General features: G+C 35.2%; 1 pseudogene; it reads right to left on the bottom strand.

The window, feature by feature from the left end:
- Positions 1-60: 60 nt before the first annotated feature.
- LOC107628444 (uncharacterized) lies at positions 61-3,492 on the bottom strand (annotated as a pseudogene).
- Positions 3,493-10,967: the final 7,475 nt, after the last annotated feature.

A 10,967-nucleotide genomic window follows, 5' to 3' on the forward strand; every position in this document is an offset into this window, starting at 1 on the left:
ATAATTGGCAAATTTTTACAACATGTGTTCAATTTCTTACAAGACTATATAACAGTTAGATTAATCAGTGTCAATATCATTAGAATCTATATGACAATATGGACTCAATAACAATGAGAATGGCTTGGATAGTCTTATTGCATCACTTCCCCTAATGGCTTCACCTTTGTCTTGATTCATTTCATTGAATAGAATCCGGGAAGCATATTCTACTCTATAGTGGTCCACGTCGTCCTGTAGTTTAAAAGAATCTTCTTTTTAATCAACCATGTTAATTTAGTAAAGTAATACAGAGTTATATAGTTTTTAAACACAATTACCTGGGTCCAGTTGTCCCACTCATACTTCCCCCTTTTAACGTTTTCGGACTGAATTATCTCAAGCCACTTCATTACATAAATAGCACAGTCATAGCTGAAAAACAAGAAATAAATTAGCAAATTACATATAGGAAAATTTAATTTTCACAGTGAAAGATTTATACCTTGTCTTTTGGCCTGAGATGTTAATGTATGGTGGATGAATTTCCTGATCCTTTCTCTTCAGAGGTGCCCCCAGCATATACTCTCATTCTTGATATTACATATCCCTTAAAACACAAAACAAATCAGTAATATATGAATAAATTTAATAAAGAAATACACCCAAAGGAGCACAAACTTACACCTTATATTGAACAAAAATACACCTAAAATATTAAAATACAGAACACAGAACCAACTTACAATGAATTTATTTATGTTTATTCTGTCATCGGATGGACATGTCTTGTGATATGGGTCGAGTATATAAAATTTTTTCTTTCTTGCATTAGCCACCCATAACCACCAATGGTTTGAATAGCAAACAGGTGCAAAAATCTGAAGCATGTCCACATTGAACAGTGTTTTAGTTTATTTGGCACATAAGTAAAGAATGGTAATAAGAAGTTTCAGAAACGAAAACTTACATATGAATGTGATGCTAATTTTTTAAGGTCCAAGAAGGAAATAAACATTGGGTAGTCTTCCACCCTGAATGGCTTATTGGTTTTAGGCTGTAAGAATTCCCCCTTTGGATGATTTCCAATGGCCATGTTCTGCAACAATTGTGAAACACCTAGTGAATACAGAAAATACACCCAAATAAATAAAAAAATACACCCAAATGAATACAGAAAATACACCCAAGATTCGTTGAAGTACAACTTACCGCAATATCAGGGGGCAGACAGTATATTTCTTCTTGAAACCTTTTAATGTTTTGCTGGTTAAGGATGAGGCACACGGTAGAGACAATCTAGAAATAAAAGCCAAATCAATTTACATCAATCAATATTGCAGTTACTTTTCATGATAAAATCATTAATGTTATTCTAATATTACCTCGGCTTCTATATATGTATCAGCTTTGAGAGATGCGAAGTGGATTTTTGACAAAATGTATCGATCTTGGGCAATGAGTGTGCACACAGCGTCATACTCATTAGTGGCTCCATCTGCGTATGTTTTCACACGTGTGGCCCAGATGTAGCATTTCTCTTTCATTTCAGCCATCATTTCATTTGTCCTCGTAGGAGTTTCAAACTTTTCAAAACTTTCTTTGCCACTTTGCTTTTGAATCTGTGGAGTTTTACCTTTTGTTTTCACCCCACTGCCTGTAATTTTTTCCACCAGCTCCCCTAACCGTTCTATTAGTTTTGGCGTTTCATGAGTTTTCGCCCTCTCCACCTCTTGCATTGCTGCACCCTCTTGTGTTGCTGCTTCTTCTTGGCTTGAATCAGTCAAGCCGAAGCTGAATGATGGCATCAAGCCTTCTTTAGGAATGTACGATGCTGTCTGTGCCATCATCATTAGTGCAGCAGCATCTTCTGGGGCTGGATTACTGTGTGATGAGATATAATGTACTATAAGAATAAGAATAGATGAATGATATTGAAAACTGAATTTTACTCTGCTGAACTTACATTTTAGATGGAGCTGGTGGAAGCGTGGGTGTGCTTTCTTTAGTTTTTGGCGGTGGTTTTGGAGTGCTGCAGTGTTACAAAACAATTGTGAGGATATACACCCCAACAAGGACAATATACACCCAAACAATAAACAAATACACCCCAAGATTATTTCTTACCTTTTTCTAGTTTCTTCATTAATTTTTTCACTTGTAGTTGGTTCAATTTCTGGCACAGGGGTTGGTTCAATTTCTGGCACAGGGGTTGTTTGGGACAGTGGTAGATAAACTTGAATCAGAACTCTAAACAAGAAGAAAAATAAAAGGTTAACAAAGCCCATGAAAATAAAATGGTTATAAGGTTGAAATTTTCTTGAAAAACTCACATTGAAATCGCTTCAGTTTGTGACTGTGTCTCTACCCGCACAACCATCATGTTCTCTTCAGCTGGCTCATTGGCTGACTCTTCAACTAGACTCAACCTGAAATACACTCAAAGAAAGTCAAAAATACACCCGAAGTATTCAAAAGAAACATAGGCTTTGTTTTTTGAGAACTTACGTAGTTGCAGTTTTTGCTTTTTTTCTTGCCTTTTTTTCTTGAATAAAACATTAAAGGACTTTTTTTTCTAAAAAAAATATATACATAATTAGAAGCAGAAGGTAATAAAAGATAAAATTAACTGGTATTAGAAAGAGAAATTGCATGCTCTCTGCCGGTTTGTTTATGCTGCTTTGATTCGTGTGTCCTTGAGACAAAGGATCATCACTTCCTAAGTTTACGTCCGGTATTCTAAACATAGAATAGATATCATTCAGTAAAAATACCATACGGTTAAATTAGGATAACAAGATTTTATCAAATAAAGGTTCTTACGTCTCAGATGAGTCATAGTGACATTCTATCGATCGCAGGTCAGCTCCCTTCTCCCTGGGAAACCAGAAACAATTATTAGCAACGAAAACACCTTAAAATCGGTACTATACACCCCAAACATAACAAACCCCTATGCAGCATATTTTTCATTGTGTTTCTTCTTTTTAGATTCCCTCAAGAATTCTTCTAATTCTTCAGTTCCAATTCCAGATCTGACAGTATATGCATAAAACAACATGTTAACAAATATAATTTTGAAGATAAATGGTAATATAGCTTTACAAAGTATCCTACCCATGATAGGATTGAGTTTGTTCAGGAGATAAATCCTCAACAATGAGCTTGCTCTTTTTGGATTGCGTCCTGGGAAAAAAGTATGAATCAGAAAGACAAAATAAAATTGATCAGAAAACACTATCCAAAGTAGTGCTTACTTTTTGGCTCTAGTCTGAATTTTTTTCTTTGTTTTTTGTTTCTTTACTGGTGATGATTCTTTGCTTCTAAAAGTTAATAAGAAACGCACTGTTAATACATGAAATTTTGAGAATAAACAGAAAAGAATGCGATGAGAATTTCAGAATATTACTCATCATTCGATTCAGTTTCTGAATCAGAATCTTCCTGATTCTTCTTCCTATTTTTGGATTCAATTCTGGAAGGCAAACAATCATTATTAAGACCTGTGGTCATGTATTGTGATAGCCAATTAGCCTTACATATCGTGGAAAATCCGATATTTCATGAGAGAATGAAATACATAGAAGTCGATTGTCACATTGTGAGAGATAAGTGGCAAGAGGGGGTCACCAAGTTAATACCTATTTCAAGTGTTCATCAAACTGCTGATATTCTGACAGAAGATTTATCTCCTAATCTGTTTAAGAATTGTCATGCCAAACTAGGATTGGTAGATTTAGATCATCCTAGTTTGAGAGGGGTTATTACCTAACTAGATACCAACTTCACTTAGTTACAGCTAATTAAAAGTAATTAGAAGATAGTTAGAGATAATTATATAGTTAGTATGATAAAGAATATATATGGTTGTAATTCACTTAGTTTGTTGCAATTATGTGATTGGTAGAGTAGGTAACATCTAATTGCTTTATATATTATTGTAGTGAAAGATTGCAACTTAAGCTTATCATTTTTGTTCATCTTTTAAAAGGAGTAAGCAGAATTAGTTTTCCCTCTTTCATCCAGAATATTCTCTTTTTCTCTTCACCAATTACTTCTTCTTTATTCTTGTTCGTTTACACTCATACAATAAAGATGATGAAACACTACAAGAAAAATACTGAGTACCGTCGGATTCACCATTGGAAAAATAATTAAAATCCGATGGTATAAACCTCACCAGTAAATGGTTACCGTCGTATTTTTTTTGTCCGACGGTAATTACCCTCGGATTCTACAACAGAATATAATCACTACAAAAACAAAATCCAATGAGCGTTACCAACGGACTTTTTCCGACGATAACGTTGGCGCCAAGGCATATGTCACCCGCTAACTTATCATCGGATTAATCTAACGGTAATTCCAAGGGAAACGATTTTTAAATTTTTTTTGTAAAAAAAATGGTTGGGCTGTTATTCTGATGGTAGTTTCGATGGTAGTGTTTTATTTTTCTAAAATAATCTTTTCTTGTTCATCTATAATATACCTCTGATAATTAATAATTGAAATACTACGTTAAACCTAATGTGAATTATAAAAAAAAATTAACTTAAAGATACGAAATGACTTGGAATTGAATGAAATATCTAAAACAAAGCTAACTATATTACATTCTCTGCAAATTTTCTTAAAGAAATACATATCACAGAACTATATTTATATTAATTCTATTCAGATTTATCATCTTCTTCCTCTGGTTCACCGTCCTCATCTTCCGAGGTAGTTTTCTGATTTTCATTAAACTCGTCTTCCTTTTCTTCGTCGCCATCGACCCCGTCTTATTCTTGAAGATCATCGTTCTCTGATGGAAGTGCATCGGCATCTATTCTAATGTTAATGATGTCATCATCCAGCAGATCTAAGGGTGATCGACTCATCGGTATCAGCCACCGTTTTCGTAGGAGTTGGGTCGTCAATCTGGTAAGGTTCATGACCCTCTATCCTATCATCAGACTCAATGCGGCCTTTTGGCTTAGTCTTAACCACAACCACCCAAGTAGACTTGAATGAACTTGGATAAGACAAATAATATATTTATCGTGCATTTTGAGGTATAATAAAAGGATCGTAGTGCCTATATTTCCTAGTTAGATTAACTTCAGTGATATCGTAGTTCTTGTGCTTTTGTGTTCCTTGCCGCGAACTTGGATTATACCATTCACATTTAAATACGCACATTTTGTACGTAGTATGATAAAAATACTCTAATTTAATTATGTTGTGCAACACACCAAACTAATCAGAGTGACCCCTGCCTGAATCCCCACGAACCCAAACTCTGGTGTTATCTGTTTTCTTTCCAATTGATCACTGTAAGGTATGGAACTGATATCCATTAACAGTGTACATTAGGTAGCTAGTGCCTTTATTCATTGGGCCCCAACTAAGTGCAACTAGTTCCGAATTTGTTGTGTCAGTTAGCTGCACGCTGACGTATTCTCTGAACAAACGTGAAAAATTGTTCAATGAGCTATCAGGATTTGCCTCTTGGAATAACCTACATGATTCAGCATAGGATAAAGAAGTTTTAGTCAGATTAAGAAGTTAGTATCTTACTGGTTGCAGCATCGATTTCCTTCTGCACTAACCAGTAGTCACTATCCGCACCCATTATAACTCCTTTTGGAAAAAAGATTGGACATGTTGTTCCACTTGATGAGGATTCTCTGCTCTCATCGTTCCTTGCAACCCTTGTTCTACGTGACTCAACATGAGACTGAAAATAGAATGAACAGAATACATATGTTTCCTTAGCTAGGAATGCTTCGCAAATGCTGCCCTCAATCCGAGCTTTGTTCTTCATGGTGCACTTGAATGAACCAATCATCATCTCAAATGGGTACATCTACCTAAATTGGACCGGCCCACATAGTATTGCTTCGTACGGTAGGTGGACTGTTAAGTGTTTCATAACGTCAAAAAAGAATAGAGGGAATATCCTCTCTATCTTACAAAGTATGATGAGAATGTTCTTGTCCATGATTGTGAGGTCATGTTTACTAAGTTTCATAGCACATAACTCCCTAAAGAACTCACTTATTTCTGTAAGGAGTTTTTAGATGTTAGTTGGAAGTTCTCTGAATGCGATAGGAAGTAAATACTCCTTGAAGACGTGAAAATCATGACTCCTTAACACAGCAAGCCTACCCTGTCACACGTTTGCACATTTGCCCAAATTAGAGGTGTAACCATCAGAAAATCTTAACCCTCTAATCCACTTACAAATATTTTGTCTCTGCTCCTTTGTTAGAGTGAACACCGCCTTTGGTTTAACCCACCGCCTGTTATCAAGTCTCTTTAAATTCAGATCGGGCCACCTACAAATGTCAACCAAATCTAACCTAGCCTTATCATTGTCCTTTGTTCGCTCATCGTCCATTAGTGTGTGCATGATATTATCAAACACATTTTTTTAATGTGCATCACATCAAGACAATGTCAAACCAAGTTGTTTTTTCAATAGGGCAACTCCCAAAATATACTCTGTCTAGTATAATTATGCTCCCGGCCATATCTTGGAGGTCTCATAACTGTCTCCTTATCAACGATCCTTGGGATTCTACGGACACATTGCCAAACTTGACTACCACCCAACCTTGCAGGTGCCTCTTCATGTTCAGTTATATTCTTTTTGAATGAGTCCCTATTGCGCCGAAAATGATGATCAAAGTCAAAGAATTTTCGATGGCAATCAAACTACGAATTCTTACCACCATTCAGCAACCAAAATGCCTTTGTCTCTTTCATATAAATGGGTCATGCCAATTTGTCCTGAGTGGACTAACCTGACAATATGTCGTATGCAGGAAAATCGTTAATGGTCCACATCAATGCAGCCTACAGTTGAAAATTTGTCTTTGTCGAAATATCATATGTTTCTACACCATGGATCCACAACTCCTTTAACTCATCCACCAAGGACTGCAACAAGACATCTATTTTAGCCTTTGGATTGCTGAGATCAAGTATGATGCAAGTTAAGAACATGTATGGATTTTACATGCACATTTCGGGACTAAGGTTATAAGGTGTCATGACTACAGGCCAACAAGAGTACGCGTTTCCAAAATTAGAATTCGGTGCGAACTTGTCAGAGCATAAAGTTAGTCTAATATTTCTGGGCTCGCTCACAAATGTAAGATGGACCCGATCAAACTGCTTCCAAGCTTATCCGTGTGACGGATGCGTCATGATTCTATCATCTCTCCTTTTGTTATTATGCCAGGTCATGTGAGGGGCTGAACCCATCAATGCATACAAGCCTAGGGATTAAGGGTAAGTAGTGCATCCGTTTCATTGGAATTCTCTTTAACCGGCGTTAACCAATCTATTCTCTCTCGACTTGGAACCTCGATAATCTACAAAATCTACACTCAATTATGTCTGTATCCATCTTGTAGTATAGCATACAACCATTCAAACAATAATCAATTTTTACCGCATTTAGACCCAACTTCAAAACTAGCTTCTTTGCTTCGTAGTAGTTTCAGGGGATGCCAGTGGACCTGACAGGTACTAGTTCGTTGCAAAGGGTAGCCTACTTAACAAAGGATTCTTGGGTATGATTTTACTCTGACTTAATACTCATCATCCTAACACATGCAGACAACTTCGAATGAATGCACCCCTCGTACAAAGGTTTCGCAGAAGATTCAAACATATGATAAAATGTCTTTGCCTCCGAGTTAAGCTCTTATTTAGCCTCTTCCAATTTCGTAACACCTGTAAATCACACACCATCTCGTTGTATCTCTCTTGGTTAGCCTCCCAACTTATTTCATCCATGTTTAGGTCTCTCACCACCCGAATCCTCCTTGATTGACAACTGGACCTATTCAAATTAGAGGTAGTTTGGTTAATTCTCTACTCGTCCATTTCTCCGTGTTCCATCCAAATCCAATATCCATCCTTGAACCCGTTATGGTATAGGTGAAGCATTACATCCATAGGTCCTAACTACTTAGTTAGACGACACTTTTGACACGACACGTAGATACCCATTCAGAATCAAACGGTTCCATGCTGAAGACATGTGCGACAAAGGCGTCAACCCCCTCAAAGAATTTAGGTTTTAAATCCCCTCGGCCAGTCTTATCCCTTTCATACATCAATAAATGATGACTTGGAATTATATTGAAACACACACCCTAGAATTCAATGAGTAACACAAATTATTCAACTCTTTAGAAAATTCAGAGAGTGTACCCTATAATTAGACTCTTCTGTCGAATACAATTATCATTTTTTGACAAACCAATCATGTTTTTAACAATTTAAACAACTTTAAAGATTTTATAATAGTTTTCACATAGGAAACAGCGGCATGCGTAAATTATAACATACACGCATTCAACAAGATATCAAAACCTAACCGTTCTAGTGTGCAACCCTTTATAACTCCATAATTTTCCAACAAATAAGGGTTTTAAGAAGGTGCCACTACGCGACCTTCTCCCACTTCTGTCCTAAAACTCTATCCTAAGAAAAGTAAGTTCACTTAAAATTTAAACAATTCATTATATTCAAAGATAGAAAACTAACCTGGAATATTACTGTATTCACAACAAAGAAAATAAACTCCAACTAATCTCAGAGAGAATAGCACCGTCCTGATAAAAAAGACAAAATATCAAATTCACAAGCTAAAACTAAATCAGAAACTAATTTAAAAGAATAAGTAAAATTCATTAGTCTAATTAATTATAACATAATTCTAATTTCATCAAACTAATAAGAGACATGTAAAAAATAATCGACATAAGTTTAATGCATTGAAAGAAACTCATTCACTAAACTCTACTAAAATCTTTCAACAACTCAAGCACTCTTAATCTCACCTTACTTAATCAACTTTAACATTATTTGATTTTTATATCCATAATATTGAAATACAATAAACTCTAATCACACACTTCATTAAACAAATTTAACCACTAATTTAAACGAAACCCTAACAAAATGCTAAAGTCGCAAATTAATATGTAAAAATGAAATAATCATGCCAACAATAAATTTGATGATAGTGGTTGTAGGGTCAGTCTACTGTGGTGGTGACAGAGGCAGCAGTGACGACGATGTGAACGGAAACCACGGTAGAAGCAGTCACATAAACAGCAGTAGAATCGACAATGATGTGCATCGACAGCTTTGATGCGTGAGCATCTTGTACCATTTTTCTTATCATTTTCTAATTATTTTTAGTTAGATTTTATTTAGTTTTACTTGATTTTAGTGCAAAAATCCCCTTTAGACACTACTTTGAGTTGTTTTGGTGGTTTTATGATTTCATATGAAATTCGAAGCAATTTGGCAAATTTTGGAACAAAAAGAGAAAAAGCTTGCAGCACCCTCCCTGGGCGCTAAACGCCCAACTGGCGTTTAGCACCAACAAGGGATCAAGGCCAGCAACGTGCAACTCCCCTTAGGGCGTTTAACGCCCATTTCTGGCGTTAAACGCCAGCAACAGTCCGAACTCTCCACTCTTTGGGCTATCAAGTGGATTTAGCATTTATTAGTTTTATTTTATTTTATTTTTTTTTGTAATTTTTATTTACAAACAATATCTTTTAGTATTAGAATTTATTATTTTATTTTATTTCCGTTTCAAATTATGTTAGTATAAAAAGGAAAAGATCACTTGTATTTGGATCATTTCTCTTCCGCACGTTTTCAAAACCCTAGTTTCTCTGTAACTCATGAGCAACTAAACCTTTTGGTTAAGGTTAGGAGCTCTATTTATTTCTATGGATTAGAATTATTATTCTTCTATTTTAATTAATGTATTGATTTAATTCTAAGGACTGTTTTCATTTTTAATCTTATGAATTGGGTGGAACGAGAGTATGACCTTTTTTATATGAGTTCTTGTGATTCTCGAGAGAGTTATCTCGCTTGAACTACAACTTGAAAATAAATTCATCCTAAAATTGCTAATTATATGAACTAACTGGGATATGTAACATATAATCCTGTTAGCTTTGGGTAATTAGGGTTTTTGTGGCCATAAACTAGTTTTTGAACTTAACCCTCTAATTGGAATTAAGTGACCATGAGAGTGGTGGTTAATGAAGGTTAGAAGAGGCTAAATCACTAAGAGATTAGGGTTTAGACATTTATAGTGTGCCATAGAATGAATCATGTATTGTTAAAATAGTTGGTAAGAACTTTTAATCCAGAAAGATAAACATCTCCGAAACCTTAACTGTTTTCTCATATTGCTTTTACACCAACCATTATTTGCTTTCTTTATTTCATTGGTTATTGTTTATGCAAATTGCAACTCACCAAACCCCTTTTTGATTCGCCTAACTAAGTCCAATTGGATAGCCATTGTTTGCTCAGTCCAACAATTCTCATGGGATTGACCCTCACTCACCTGAGGTATTACTTGAATAACCCGATGCACCTGCCGGTTAAGCTGTGCGAAATTCTCAGCTCACGTACCAAGTTTTTAGTGTCATTGCTGGGTATTGTTTGTGATTGACAACTACTAGTTGTCTAGTTGTTTAGATTAGGTATTTTTATTAGTTTTGTTTATTTACTTTTTCTTTTAATTTTTGAATTTTAAGTTTATTTATTTTCTCTTTATTTTTTTATTTTTTCTTATATTCTGGTTTTAAGTTTGGTGTCCCGTTAGTGTTTTTTCTTTCTTTTTATTTTTGAAAATTTTAGGTTTTTTTTCTCTTTTTAATCTTCGAAAAATTTTTAGGTTATTTTCAAATTTTTAATTTAATTGCCTACTTTAATTTATTTTATTTCTTATTTTTTTTAGATATCTCACTAGGAGTTCCATACTTTGACATAGAGGCTCCCACCTTTTCTTTGTTTCTTGTTTGTTTTTTAGCAGGAACACGGATAAAGAACTCCTTGTTGAGTTTGACTTTGAACCTGAGAGGACCTTGAGGTGACGTTTGCAACAAGCCAAAGCCTACAAAGCCGGAGAGAATCTCAAGAAAATTTTTGAGAAGGAAGATGAAGATCCCACC

Source organism: Arachis ipaensis, chromosome B2, assembly GCF_059453495.1.
Source record: "Arachis ipaensis isolate K30076 ecotype BB chromosome B2, ASM5945349v1, whole genome shotgun sequence".
Taxonomy (NCBI): domain Eukaryota; kingdom Viridiplantae; phylum Streptophyta; class Magnoliopsida; order Fabales; family Fabaceae; genus Arachis; species Arachis ipaensis.